Source organism: Oncorhynchus gorbuscha, linkage group LG01 (assembly GCF_021184085.1).
Source record: "Oncorhynchus gorbuscha isolate QuinsamMale2020 ecotype Even-year linkage group LG01, OgorEven_v1.0, whole genome shotgun sequence".
In the NCBI taxonomy this organism is placed as follows: domain Eukaryota; kingdom Metazoa; phylum Chordata; class Actinopteri; order Salmoniformes; family Salmonidae; genus Oncorhynchus; species Oncorhynchus gorbuscha.
This window is the reverse complement of record NC_060173.1, coordinates 23,026,428-23,040,337: the sequence shown is the minus strand read 5'-3', so window position 1 is coordinate 23,040,337 and position 13,910 is coordinate 23,026,428.

Here is a 13,910-nt window from a genome sequence, read left to right as displayed (position 1 = left end):
GCTATGATGAATGGTGCAGTCTCTCGGTCAAACCAAGCTGCTGTGTCTTTGCCCCACATTTTAATTGCTAAAGTAGCCAGTTATTGCTCAGCCAGTTTTGCTACCCCCTTCTCTTTGTCTCCCTCATCCCTTTCTTTCTCTTGCTTTTCTCCCCCCATTGTCTTTCCCTTATTCTCACTTTGATTTGTCACCTTATTTACTGGGTATTTTACTGGTCCATAATAATGCTTTACTTAAGTTGGTGGATGAGAATTTGCCATGATGCCATCTGAAACAATCGCTATTCCATTTCCATCTTCAACCCGAAGCAGTATAACGTCAAACAGACATCCCTCAGTATTTCCAAATAGCATCTTTCTTCTCCTCTGGCCTACATCCTTTTTTCACACTTCAAGCGTTGCCGCATGATACACTGCAAACAAGTCTGATGAGGGGGGAAATTGATTCCCTGAATCAACATAAAAAGCCACTTTATTCGGGTCGGAAGAATGTGTTGATGTCAGGCTCTGATAGAGTTGATGTTTTCTCGCTATTTTTCAAAAGTAAACACATTCTCGTGTAGATGACATTACTAAGTAGGTTAAGTATAGCCTGAAGCCATCATATATCACGACAGGAATGAACGTAGCATTAAAATGATTCTGCTTCGATGAGAGGTGAAAGTTTTCCACTGTGTCAAAATTACATTTAATTTTTCACATCTCCTGCGTAGTCCTGGGAAGTATTTTGGCAGACCTGGTGCAATTTAGCTGCTTGGCCGATGATTCACAATGTGAATTCAACAGGAGCCAGTCATCATGTAATATTTGTTCTTGTCAGGCTTGTGCGCTACTGGTACGAAGTCAGGTGCAGGAGAGCAGGGAGCTGTGATCAGGCGCACTTTTATTTGGGAAAAGCACAAAAGACAGACGCAACTGCATCAAAAATGCTCCAGCCACATGCTCCAGCCAAAAGTCAATCAGCATGAAAACACTCACAAATATACAAATGTATGACAAAATACATACAACGGGTCAAAATACGATATCCGGAGGGGAACCAGTCTGGCGCATCACACTAAACACGTAATAAAACAATTTCACACAAAGACATGGGGGGGGACAGAGGAATAAATACATGCAGTGTGATTAGGGAATGTAAACCAGGTGTGCAGGGAACAATTCAAAACAAATGGAACAATGAGAAAATGGAGCGCCGATAGCTAGAAGGCCGGTGACGTCGAACAAGGAGAGGAGCCGACTTCTATAAGGAGAGCCACCGTGTGTGTGTCTAGGAGGTGACAAGGTCTGTAAGGGCTGGGGTTTGATATTTTCACAAAGAGCACTAAGGAGAAAAATCTTGAAAGTCAACCTAGCAGAGCCACTGTGAATGCAAATCCCTCCCTGTATCCCAAGACAAACTCGAATGGGGAAGGAAAAGACTGACACTGTTCCTGACACAAGCCATTTCTTAGCCAGGCAATACGAAATGATGGCAATGCAGAGGATTGGACAACTGATGGTTTGCATCAGTGTATCAGACCACACTGAAAGCACAATACTTTTGACTGGATGTTGTTGGGGAAAGTTCAGCCACAGTCATGGTCTGGGCACAGATCTGTTTGTGGTGTCTTGCTAACTCCTAGTGTCATTCATGTTGGCAAGACAGTATTAACAGATGTGGAACCAAGCTAAGCCACTCATACCAGGCATGTTTGTTTAGAGCTACAGTATACAACTTTATAGTGGGCCATTAAACATAGGACGTGATGCATACATGTATGGGGGATCGGTTGTATTTTATTGTTGTTTGCAGTGATTTGCATAATGATGCCAGTATTCCCCATTCACTTGTAGCCATTTAAACCAAAAATCAGGCCTCTCAGGCAGGCAGACTCTGCTGCTGTCTGAGCTGGTCAGGCCGACCCAGAGTTCACGGTTCCCCACTGCCCCAGAGTGTGAGCACCTCCACTTTCACTGTGTAATATCACATTATCCTAATGAGAAGCCAAATAATGAAAGCATAGTGCTGTGGAATGACCATAGACAAATGAGTTGTCAACCAGTTATATTTGCTGCGATAAAGAGAGAGAAGAGAGTGGGGGGAGAGAGGAAGAAGGAGAAAGAGAGAGAGGGGGTTAAAAGGAGAGAGAGTTCTCTACAAAGTAATGCTTTCTGTGTTATCTTCCTGTTATAGTGGCTGGGTGCCAGCGATGAAGCCATCTTGCCTCTACTATGTGTCACTCTATTGTGATCGCTGCTTCTCAGTTAAAGTCTGAAGTGTGTGTTTCTCAACCATTGCAACTCACTGACTACACACACGACAGTAAAAACAACAGAGACCATCTTGATGTTGTATCCTAATTATACTGACTGACAAAATGAGCCCATCTTTACACACAGATCTCTCTGTCTCGTTGAACCTCCTCTGTTGCTTTAAAGTGACATTAGGACGGAAAATGTGAAGTGAAATCTGCATGTGTGTATGGTGAGGATGATTCAAATTGCCACTCAGCTGTGTGCGGACAGCCTTTATACATACACTCATCACACAGTGATGTTGTTGTCATGTTCCTCACCCTTGTTGTGTGCTAAGTGGTGTCGCCAAGCACCATCAAATACATATAACTGTAGGCTACACCCACTAACATTCATTTCTACTCCTCCTCTTCAACTAGCGAAGCTCGGCAGAGTAAAAGGAGATATTTGAATGTGAGGGTTTTCTGTGGCCGCACAGTTGAGTCAACATTCTAATAGCAGAGATAGTGATTCTGAGGAAATGCTATGTCAACACATACACAGTATACAAATCATATATGACTACATTTTGGATGATAGTCAAAAACCAGACATTTCATTTGACTAAGCTTTAAGTTCCATTCTGAGACAGTTATATTACAGTGCTTGGCGTTATTGCAGTCCCTGTTTAGGTCACTAGTCCATTAAGGCTGTCTCCAGTAGTTACAATGGAGCCAGTGAAGACATGGCAGCCCCATTACAGCTTTAGTCCCTCCATCCCCCAAATATCTCTTCTCATTACCTGATCGACCTGGAGGGACCGAGGGAGTGCATTCGTTACACAAAAAGCCTGGCCAGGGCTCCCTGCAGAGTAGTTCAGATAGATTTCCCATTTGAGATCAGAGCAAACTGAAGTCAGCTTCGATTGCACCAGACAACTAGGAGTTCTTCGGGGCAAACCAGCTGTGACTGGGCTGATGTGTAGCTGTCACCGCGCCGTGACATGAAATAATATGAAATGATATTGAACAACACCAGTTTGGCACTAAATTGTTAGCAGGGCTTTCGCTCTGACAGCAGTCAGTTTACGACTTTAATTCCATTCCATTTTAACCTTGGTTGACATAAATTGAGTTTGGCTTTTGGAGAGAGAAAAAAGAAATGACAGAGGAAACAATTGATGTCCTTCTTCGCTTTTGCCTCAACTAAAAACGTTTTTTTCCCCTGATCCAGCAATGTACTTTGTTTTGTTCTTGCCTGAGCCAAGAAATGAGATTGAGATGTAAATGCGTGTGTGTGTGAGCGTGTGTGTGTGTGTGTGTGAGCGTGTGTGTGTGTGAGCGCGCGTGTGTGTGAGCGCGTGCATGCGTGTCCATGTGTACATCAGATTAGGCTGGTGGGAGGACCTATAGGAGGATGTGCTCATTGCAATGGAATTAATGGAACGGTATTAAACACATCAAACATATGGAAACCACGTTTGACTCCGTACCATCAATTCCATTCCAGGCATTTTCAATGAGCCCTTCCTCCTATAGCTCCTCCCACCAGCCCTCTGGTGTATATGCACGTGTATATGGTACGTGTACATATACAGTATGTTTGTGTGTCTACTAGACCATATGCATGCATGACAGAGAGCTCAAGTCAGATCAAGTGTCGCCATCTGAATGTTCTATAGCAGGACCTCAGTGTCACAGAGTGACATCGCACACCTCTACCACCCCTAGAGAGTCGTGTGTAGCTGAACCAGCCCAGCCAGCCCCATCCCACTGTGATCTATGATTGATCTGCTATGTAAAGCGTCAATGGAAGCCCCTGAACACAGATCAGAAGGAACATTCACCATGAATAATGTCCCTGCTGACAGGGAAAGATAAGAGTCATCCCTCAACTCACCCAAACCCATTTCTCAGCACTAACGCTTCATAATGTAGGGCTCCCGGCCAGGTCGTTATTGTGTGAATAATTTAAATGGTGATTTAAGTTATTGGGGGCTGAGATGGGGTCAGAGTCAAAACACCTCAATGAGATGAGATATCGCTTCATTCTGAAAGACGTCGGACTAGGTGGAAATGTATCTAGAGTTACAGTACAGAGAGAGACCAAATAGCACAGACCAAAGAGTTCAAAAACATGGTATGTTACTTAGCAAGATATTCTGGTGGCATCTGTTTTGAAAGGGAAACTATAACTACTGCACATGACTTCACAATGAGTAAGGTGTCAGACAAAGATTCAGGCCCTGAATTCAGAAAGAGGAAAGTATGTCTGCTGTGTGTACAGATATAGGATCTTAATTTGATCACCCTGTTGCAGGATAACCTTTTTTATTGAGTTGTTATTAGAGGTTTAAAAGGCTTCTGAAGTTTGTAATTTCCCCTTTGAAATTTCAGACTTGATCTTCCCTTAAGAAAAATATGTCAACCCCTACATAAATGTCCATGAATTATAATCCATATAATAATTCACATTTCCTGTTGCTGCATAGTTTTCCTGCTCTAGCAAACGGGCTCAAATTAAGATCTGTGATGCTGTGATGCTTTCCCATCTGTTTGGCAGAAATGCTGCATGCTCCTCAGGTACAAGAAGAGAAGAGGGATTCAAAATGGCCTAATGCTGATTGGTATGTCTCTGAAGAGGAAAATGGAACCAAGATGGAGTGGACATTACACCACTGAATCTTAGTTAAGGACGCCTCAAAAGTGGGTGACAGTGTCATTAATCTCATGATATGAACAAAGAATCCAATACAATTGAATCTGGGGACTAATAGAATGCAGTCCTCTATGTGCACTGCAAAAATACCCAGTGAAAAACATCATGTGAGCATCAGGTTTTATTTCAGTATTACTATAGCCTTTGGGCAATGTAACATAAACACAGCCTTCTCTGTTTCTGTCTGACTAGATGAAGAGGGCCTCAGCCAGCGTTTCCAGCCTGTGTGGCACTGAAGTCCAAGGAGACCACTTGGCATATGGAGTGACTGCATGTCATCAGCGTGTTAAGATGGAAATCTGAAATATGTTCACTCACTGATAATAAGTGATGGGAGAAAAAAAATCGATATAGTTACGTATCGGATATTATTTTCAACGATATATTGCATCATTTTGACAATATCGCAGTATTATTTTTGTACAAAACCAGTATTTCTCCCTCAAAGATTGTTTTCCATCTTCTTTTTAAATAGGGAGCCAGTTGGTTTTCAGCACTTTTATTTCCATGACTGATCAAAACTCGTTTTATCATGGCTCTCTCTTGTCCCTCTGACGCAGACATACAGTATGTTGAGAAATATGTTTGGAACATCGAATCGCAATAAAATCACAGTATTGAATCGCAGTACATACGTGATAATTGCAATACACATTGTAACAGCACCTAAGTATCGTGACAATATTGTATCTTGAGGTCCCTGGCAATTTCCATCCCTACTGATAATGACAGATGATATACGATACGGGCCACATACAGAGTGGTTTATGACACATGGCAAAGTCAAGGGGAAAACTTTCCAATCCCAGAAAATGGAGTCAGTATGAAAGATGAGGTTGGTACAATTGGCCTCCATGATCTGTATGTATTAACAGGCAGCTTTGCCCTCAGATTTCTGGCTGATGAGATATTTTCGACAACAAATCCCTCTCTTAAACTATCTTTCCTTTCTATCTACACACCTTTCTAAGCCCAGGAAGATCAAAGGGTAATTTGGTGAATATGATAAGAAATACGAAGGGGTATTAAATACTTTGTGGAGGGTGTGAATTTATGAGATTATTTCCAAGATTGTTCAACCAGCATGCTTTTGCCTAAAACTCTGAAAAACTCAACTTGTCAAGGTACTGTACTTGTCAAGGAGTTCCTGATTGGCGCAGCGGTCTAAGGCACTGCATCTCAGTGCTAGAGGTATCACTTCAGATCCTGGTTCACAACTGGCTGTGATTGGGAGTCCCATAGGGTGGTGCACAATTGGCCCAGTGTCATACAGATCATGGGAGGGTTTGGCCGGGGTAGGCCGTCATTGATAAAAATAAGAATTTGTTCTTAACTGACTTGCCTAGTTAAATAATGATGTAGATGGATGCCATGTAGGCCTATTCAATGTCAAATAACAGCTGATGTATTTTATCATGCAAACTTTAACCGTATCCATAACTATGTGATTGTGAGTGGGAAGAAAGTACACTTTTTACACCTTCAAACATCACAGCTTTTAAATGACAGAAGTCATAGAAATCAGCCATGGATTGAAATGGTAACTGTAATGGCCTCCCTACCCCTCTGTCACCCTCTCTCCTTCTCTGCTTACCTGTCTTCTGGATCCATCACCCTCTCTCTGGAGGAGTGATGATGCTGTCTGTTGTCTCAGCTCTGATTCCCCGGCCTCAACCCGACATCTCGACACGTGGAAAAAGAATGTTCCTGTCTCGTCACATCACAGATGTCCTGACTCCACTCCCTCTCTCCCACCCGACACTGTGATTCTTTTATTTTAAAATCTGCCTGTCCATCATAAACATGTTCTCTGTTCTGTTCCCCACCTGTCTCAGACAGGAAGAAGAAGAGAGAAACCTGATGTCTCTAATGTCCAAACTGACAGCAATGGCTAACAGTAGACTGATATCTGAACTGATGCCTGTTTTATATAGTGTGTTGTCATTAAACAACACCACACAATTTTTCTGAAATGCTATGAATATACATCCTAGTCCTTTAATCAGTCTCCTCCCAAAGGATCTGAGCAATAGTGCCCTGAACCTAAATTAAATCCTTCACCTTGACTCTCCATATAAATGTAATTATGTCAATATAAGAGATATAAATAGATAGGCATGTAACCATTCATAATCTGCCTGAATATTTAATGGGATCTTTGGGCGACGAGAGAGAGAGAAAAGACTTGATCAATCGTCTGAGTTCCACCTCCACAATCAGAAACGTGCTAATTAGAACTGTGGTATCATCTATTCTACCACATGTTAACACCATGTAGTAATGATGAGACTCAGTTCAGTAGATTTAGCATTATAGTAGTAGCATGATAGCCTGAGCACCAGTCTGTTTCTGCTCTCTTGTCAACTCCTTATGAAATTGTCATGCCAAACATGTGAGCAGTCCAAAGGCTAGTAGCAACGCACATGAGGCTAAATCTAAAAGCTACTCTCCTATTACAAATACCTCTAATAATCTGTCCGGGAATTGATAGAGACATTGATTGAGACAGTTAGCTCTTGTTGTCTAGGGAGGATTTTTCTGCACTGAGAAATATTAGGGAGACCTTTTAACTGTCACACTCAGCACAGTGTGCGAATGTTAATGTTCCTAATGAAGACATTAGCAGAAGTCTCTGAACTATACAACCTTATGAAAAACAAAACAGGGAAGAAACGGGACAGGGAAGAATCATCTGATGAATACTGTAGCTACTGGAAAAATGACCAAAAACAGTTGATGAAAAATAAATGAATATGGGATAGTAAAGTATGGGAATATGATAGGATGGGATATGATAGGATGGGAATATGATAGGATGGGAATATGATGGGATATGATAGGATGGGAATATGATAGGATGGGAATATGATGGGATATGATAGGATGGGAATATGATAGGATGGGAATATGATAGGATGGGATAGTAAAGTATGGGAATATGATAGGATGGGATAGGATAGGATGGGAATATGATAGGATGGGATATGATAGGATGGGACATGATAGGATGGGAAATGATAGGATGGGATAGTAAAGTATGGGAATATGATAGGATGAGATATGATAGGATGGGATAGTAACATATGGGAATATGATAGGATGGGATATGATATGATGGGATATGATAAGATGGGATATGATAGGATGGGATATGATAGGATGGGATATGATAAGATATGATAGGATGGGATTTGATAGGATGTGATATGATAGGATAAGATATGATAGGATGGGATATGATAGGATGGGATATGATAGGATGGGATATGATATGATAGGATGGGATATGATAAGATATGATAGGATGGGATATGATATGATGGGATATGATAGGATGAGATATGATGAGATATGATAGGATGGGATATGATAGGATGGGATATGATAGGATGGGATATGATAGGATGGGATATGATAGGATGAGATATGATGAGATATGATAGGATGGGATATGATAGGATGGGATATGATAGGATGAGATATGATAGGATGGGATATGATAGGATGAGATATGATGGGGACACCTGAAACCCCACCTCTTTAAGGAATACCTAGGATAGGTTAAGGATAGGTTAAGTAATCCCTCTCACCCCACCCCCCCTAAGTTTTAGATGCACTATTGTTATGACTGTCCCACTGGATGTCATAAGGTGATTGACCAATTTGAAGTATAAGATAAATGACTTAAATGTAAATGTAAAATGGATATGATAGGATGGGATATGATAGGATGGGATATGATAGGATGAGATATGATAGGATGAGATATGATGGGATATGATAGGATGGGATATGATGAGATATGATAGGATGGGATATGATAGGATGGGATATGATAGGATGAGATATGATAGGATGGGAAATGATAGGATGGGATATGATAGGATGAGATATGATAGGATGAGATATGATGGGATATGATAGGATGGGATATGATAGGATGGGATATGATAGGATGGGATATGATAGGATGGGATATGATAGGATGAGATATGATAGGATGAGATATGATGGGATATGATAGGATGGGATATGATAGGATGGGATATGATAGGATGGGACTGGATTGGATAGGTTAACAAATTCTGAATCCTCATCAGGTTTTCCCAAGCTTTTCTATTTTCAGTGTGAAACTAATGAATCTGGTTCTGGAAATGTTCCTCTGCAGGCTTACAATGAGCAATGATGAGAGATTATTTTAGCAAAAAGAGCAATGACAACGCCTGAAAGGTAAGTGTGACTGTGAAAGCTAAGGAATGAAAGGAGATACGTAACCCAAGGCAAGACAGTCATCTCATGCTCCCTCTACCAGTTAGTAAAAATACCCCACGTCATACACCGCCGATTTATGACCATCAAGTTATTAATAGTTAGAAATGCATATATTAAACTAAATGAGTAAAGGTAGCTTTAATTATGTATGTATTATGAAACGTGTTTAACTTCAGTGACTGCTAGGCTATGGGACTGGTTGTTCTGGGCCATTCATTATTACTCACCCACAACAACACTAGGGTTGGCAAGCAGACATAGAAATCTGTTTTCCCAAGTTACTGATCTTGTGATTCCAATGATCTGATGGTCAGATGCACCCTGAAATGTTTGTCTATTTCAAATCATGCCTTTTTTCACTATATTGAAAACAAATTTAGAAATGTGTGCATTTTATTTTAGGCCAAATTTCTTGCCATTCTGTTGTCTTTCAATGTTATCATAATTCAAAACATGAAAAAACTATTTTAAACAATGACAGATTGAATTTATGTTAAAATAAATTGAACAGTGATACCGGTGTAGTACAGTTTGGGGACAATAGGCCCTACCAGATTACTAGAATGGCCCCCTCTGGTGTTTGAGTGGGACATTGCATTGACCATGGAGTCACCTATCCCCTGGGGGATACCACCATGTGATTTGTGGTGCTGCAAGACTGATGAAGTGCTGTTGCCACCCTGCTTCTTTAATAGATCAATTCTACATGTAGGAGTGGGCTTTATGAATGATGGAGACCTCCTCAAGTCATCCATACAGCTGCCCAAAGACACAGCCCTGGCCCCTGTAGTCCTCAAAGGCCGGAATAAAGCAATCACTCTTCTCTACAGGACGATGCATTACACAGTACACACCCACACAATGATACACACACACACTTCTGTATGTATGTCATTGAGATACAGTGTGAATATATCTCCTGAATATTTATCTAATTCAGTATTTCCAATCACATTGCTGAAAATAACCAGATAATTGTTTACAATAACGAATATACAATTTTTCTTCTACTACTTTAGTTTAATTATACTTTTTTAGTTATATCCAGATGGGACTGATGTGCCTTCTTCTTATGAGAGAAGAGCACAGTCATAGTGCAGTACACTCTGGTATGTCTGGACGGGCCCACAATTGGGTGCAAACGCATTAAGAGAGATCTGATGGTATTGAGGGATCACTGGCAACACTCCTCTGAAGGCTGAATAGCATCTTGAAACAGAGCGGCATGCATACAGTAGAATGTCATAAGTCCTGCCTCCTGTGGAGAGGTTGAAAGAGAAAAGTAGAGCGCAATGAATACTTGAGTGTTCTGGAGGCTATGGAATTGAAAGGCCTCTCCCCATTTTGTTTCAGAAGATTTCAATAGAAGAAAGAAGCAGCGCATGCTTTTTAATCACAACTTTTAGATTGATTGGTTGAACTTATGTGTGCAAATCAATGCAACTCTGACAGACGTCCTCTTTTATGGTAATCCTCGTGTCGAGAACATGGAGGAGAGAACAGAAAGGCTACCTCACGCACAAAGAGGAGCACACGAGCCTTCTACAAAAATACCTACGAAATGATCATCTCTAAATCAGAAAAACCTGCCATGATGTAAATTATATTGTTTGACACAATGTGAAACAGAGTTAAAATGAAAAGTGTTGTTTGTGCCTTATCAAAGAAACAAATGGATTTTCCATGCTTTTTATTTTACAACTATCAGGAGCATATGTTTTATTTCATAATTCATCATGTTTTATGCCCATGATTCAAGGACATTTACAGAATTTGTAACACAATATGTAAATGTAATGTTCCCCCCCATACAGTGTAGGTTATCTATAAGGTTGTATATAGGCTAGAAGGTATTTTATGCGCAGGTGTTCTACAGTCTCCCCCAACAAGACATAAGGCACAGATATTGGAGGAGAAGTGCATAGGATGCTGCAGTATTTATGGGTTAATCGATACACCTTTGAGATGACACCATGTTCCTGTTACTTTCTGTCACCATGATGACTCACTAACTTTGGAGAGGATGCTTTCCCCGCCTCCCGACAGGCCCTGAGCCAGTTTAATTTGGCCATAAAAATGCCAATCAGCCAGTTACTTGTTTTTCCTTGGGAAGGTCATGATATAAAATATATTCACATACTGCAACTAGACAACTCTAACCTCTGACGTCCCTTTTGGGTTGTAATTTCATGTTGTTAAAGTGACACTAAGGCTGAGACCGCAGCCACGGTGCTGTTAGAGGGGGCACGGCCAGATCAGGGGGCTTAATGCTTGCATTTGTGTGTGTGTGTGTGTGTGTGTGTGTGTGTGTGTGTGTGTGTGTGTGTGTGTGTGTGTGTGTGTGTGTGTGTGTGTGTGTGTGTGTGTGTGTGTGTGTGTGTGTGTGTGTGTGTGTGTGTGTGTGTGTGTGTGTGTTGTTGACATGGGTCACCATTGGTCAAAGGCGAAAAGGGGAATCCAAGGACCTTACCCCCCTAGAAGCGTAGGGGAAATTAACATGGCCATGTAATCATTATTCTAGTGCAACACTTAAAATGCATCCTTCCATTTTCAGTTGCATCCTTCCAGTGCCATAACTGGTAGTTGACTAGAAAAAAACGCAGCACCACACTTTCTTTTAGTTTTCAAATGCACTTTGATTATTATGAGCTTATTATAAAGAGGAGCATGCAATATTGTCACCTCGGACCACTTGCATATCTAGTAAATTGACTTCTATTCTATCTGAAAATTATGTGTTATTATAGTTATTTTATTATATTATTTTCTACTCAAATTAAATGTTATATTATAGCTAAATTTTGGACACACCTAATCATTCAAGTTGTTTTGATTTTTTTTACTATTTTGGAGGTAAAAAAATATAAAATATTTTTTTTAATTACATTTTATATTTGTGATTCTTCAAAGTAGCCACCCTTTGCCTAGATGACAACTTTGCACACTCTTGGCTTCACCTGGAATGCTTCTCCAACAGTCTTGAATGAGTTCCCACATGCATGCCAGCAAACCCACTACACAACACTAAACAATACATTAATTGCACTATAATGGTGACAAACGGTGCCCACAAACTGTTAGGGCCTACATAAAGCTCTCCCGACAGCAGAGTCCCAACAGTAGAGTCCCAACACCTTACCACTGCTACACCTGGCTTTCAGCTGAACCTTGTCTGGTAGCGAAACAGTTCATTCAGCCTCATTTACTGCCTTTTTTTAAAACACAGCTGATATGGCAGACTTGCTGAAACAAATGTGGCTTCTACTGACAATTGAGATGTACAAACTACGGCATAAGAGAACAGCAAGAGGATAAGAGGCAATCCGGAATTTTGATTAAGACATTGATGAGCAACCGACGACGGACGTAGTCAATATAACTATTTGTTCAGCACTTTTGAAATGTACAGCGACAGAATTCAGAACATGGGCCTTTCTTACAGTATTCTCCCTGTACACCAATTCAGAACCGTAGGATAAATAAAGGTGGCATATAAACAGACAATGAAAGCTCTTACAATATTCAATTATTACATTTACAATTATTACAATTATTACATTTCTCTATAGGCTATATGTGCACCACCAAGTTAGAAAAGTAGGCAAAATTAAGAGGTGAAAATAGACCAAACGATTTAGGGTGAAGCACAATGAACGCCGTATGGGTCTTTGCGTGTCAAAAAAGATACATCATATAACACTATTTGAAGCGTTAAATAATATTTAGAATATATATTTATATAACCTTTATTTAACTAGGCAAGTCAGTTAAGAAGAAAATCTTGTAAAAAAAATCAGTACACATTTCTGCCTTGCATATTACATAATTTATGCAGCAGTATACAAGGTCCTTTGTGGGCAAATTTTGTCATCAAACTTTGTCATCAGTCTGGCATTCTCTGTATTTGTGTTGGGAACTCTGAAGAAAAAAAACACAGACACTCCATTGAATAGCAGGTTAGCGGTAGTGGTTTCTTTGCAACACTTGCAGTTAGCCACTGATTCCTTCCAAATGAGTCATTGTTGAATTTGTGATTTCCAACTTGTTGTGTAACCTTTATGTCCAATGGCCAATGAGCACCGATATGTTTTATCTATAATTTCTCTTCATATGACAGGGATTAAGAAAGATTTGTAAGTAGATTGTCGACTTGATGACAACTGATGATGACTGCTAGCTAAGACTTTGAAAGTAAGATGTTGACATGATCAGTCCAATCAAAGCTACTGTAGATAGAATGTGATTTGAAATAATTTTATCTGTGTCCAATGAGCCTTCTTGGAAGGGCACTTCTATTCTAAATCTATGGCAGAACCCAAAGTGCTCACATTCTTGATGTCTACCCTTACTAAAGGCAGGTGATGTAGTGTCCCCATGAGTGACAGAACACTGAGCCAATCATGGTGCAATGCTGAGCCAATCACAGTGCAATGCTCCTATTTTCTGCTGGCCTGCCCCACCACCACTGAAAGCACTGAGCTCGGCTGAAACACCTGCATTTTGGAGCTGCCTGTTTGTATGCGGCTTTATTAAATGCCCCACCTGACCTGAATGATGGGTCGCCACTGTAAAAGTGAATCGATTCTCAATTCCGGTGTGGTTCTAGAAACATAAATCCCTCTACTTTCATATCACATCAAAATAATTTCATAAATGCAAAATACACAATTACTTTACACTGTTTCAACACAGTTGCAGCCGAGA